The 1,685-nt window shown below is 36.0% G+C and overlaps 1 non-coding gene across 1 annotated transcript; it reads right to left on the bottom strand.

Annotated features, from left to right (window-relative positions):
• Positions 1-437: 437 nt before the first annotated feature.
• On the bottom strand, positions 438-510 carry Trnav-aac (transfer RNA valine (anticodon AAC)). Its single transcript has one exon. It is a non-coding gene; the product is annotated as a tRNA-Val (tRNA).
• Positions 511-1,685: the final 1,175 nt, after the last annotated feature.

The following is a 1,685-nucleotide window of genomic DNA, read 5'->3' as shown; positions in this document are numbered from 1 at the left end:
ATCTACTGAATTTGTCTTCTGTCTAAGATTTTGGAAGACAGGAGATTGTGTAATCTAACATTTCAATTTAATTTTAGACCGAAGTTCATGTTGAACTTATGCTTGGTGCTGTTTGCCTATTACGATAGAGATGAACGAGAAAAAACTGGGCAATTGTTACTTTTCCTAATGCGCAAAGTTCGTTGGTAATCCATTTGGAAGAGGTAATTCACCAGTAAGTATAATGTACGATTAGTTAGATTTAGTAAGAGAGGAAGTAAATAATTTTTCTGTAGTGACAGAAAATTGATGCCAACCACGAGATATTTTCCTTGTGGCGTGGGAAATTTATATTGCGTATTGTATTGTAAAATTTTCGTAGATGAGGAAAATTCATTTCAATTTTTATATCATAGTTTGGAAACTTGTTGTTAGAGAATATTCAAAAAAAGTACTCATGTTTCCGCCCGGGATCGAACCGGGGGCCTTCCGCGTGTTAGGCGGATGTGATAACCACTACACCACGGAAACAGATGTTGAACGTGATTGTAACTAATCTATTGGCAAAGTAGTTCGCTACTAGTTGATTACGATGGGAGGGAAAGGAAATAAGGAAAATTATTCAGCTCACGATAAGCAACTAGAAAGACCCCAGGCCAAGGCGATCAAAGATAGACCCACCGAACCGTAGGGTTAATCAATCAAATAACACTTTTTAAGATGTAAGGAAAAGCATGTGCTAGAAAGGAATCAATAATTTCTCATAGGCGAAGCGAAGATTCTACGTTGGATTATCGGAAACCTATAAGATTGGAAAAGTTGAACGAGATGTGCAGAATAAGAATCTTGTTACTACAATAGGATGTGATTTTCCTCTAGCCAAAATGTGTGTGCTGTGTACAAATCAATGCAGAAAACCATGCTAGAGTAAATGTTCATCATTTGAACCGACATAAAGAGTGTCCCACATTGAATTGCACCACGGAAAACACGCCGCACCGTGGGATGGAACCCAAATCTAGGTGGACAAAAGTAATTACGCTTAAACCGTTAGTCCTAGGTATAAAGTATCTTCGGAGAAAATTTGTTATTTCAGCTTCCGCATTTTTTGCTGTATATGGCATTAGGGTGGCCATCATAGTAGGCGTGTGCAAAATATAAATTTTTTTATGGTTGAAGTTAGCCGAATAAAATGTTCTGCAAAGTTAAAGAGCATTAAATTTTGAGTAACTTTGCTAAAGAAATAAAAGCCCTATCTTTTATGGTTGATGGACTGGGGTAATTTAAAATTTTTTGGTCGGGGTGGACCTAAAAAATCCGTTTTTCCTTAATATCTCCTTTCGTGTTCATTTCTCACAAATCATGCCTTCTGAGCATTTTCACATCTATCAAAAACGCATATTTTGTTTGAAGGAATCAGGTCGCTATCTCCTTCGGTTCTGAAGCTACAGACAGTTTTTTTTTTAAATATGCTGTTTTCAAATGTCAATAACGTAAAAACTGCTCAAAAGCAGCACATGAAATTTTGTATGGATGTTTAGTAATATATTGGCCACCGAAATTAATTGAGATCGCATCGATCCAGGTCGGCCCTTTTTTGCTAGACCGTATTGAATATGAAGTAAAAATTACCGTTTTACTTACCAAAATCACAATTTTTACGGTAATAAGATGGATTAAAAAACAAAAATATTTATTTGTATTTC

This window comes from Sabethes cyaneus, chromosome 2 (genome assembly GCF_943734655.1).
Source record: "Sabethes cyaneus chromosome 2, idSabCyanKW18_F2, whole genome shotgun sequence".
In the NCBI taxonomy this organism is placed as follows: domain Eukaryota; kingdom Metazoa; phylum Arthropoda; class Insecta; order Diptera; family Culicidae; genus Sabethes; species Sabethes cyaneus.
Note: the sequence above shows the minus strand (reverse complement) of the source record. Positions and strands in the feature narration are given on the sequence as shown.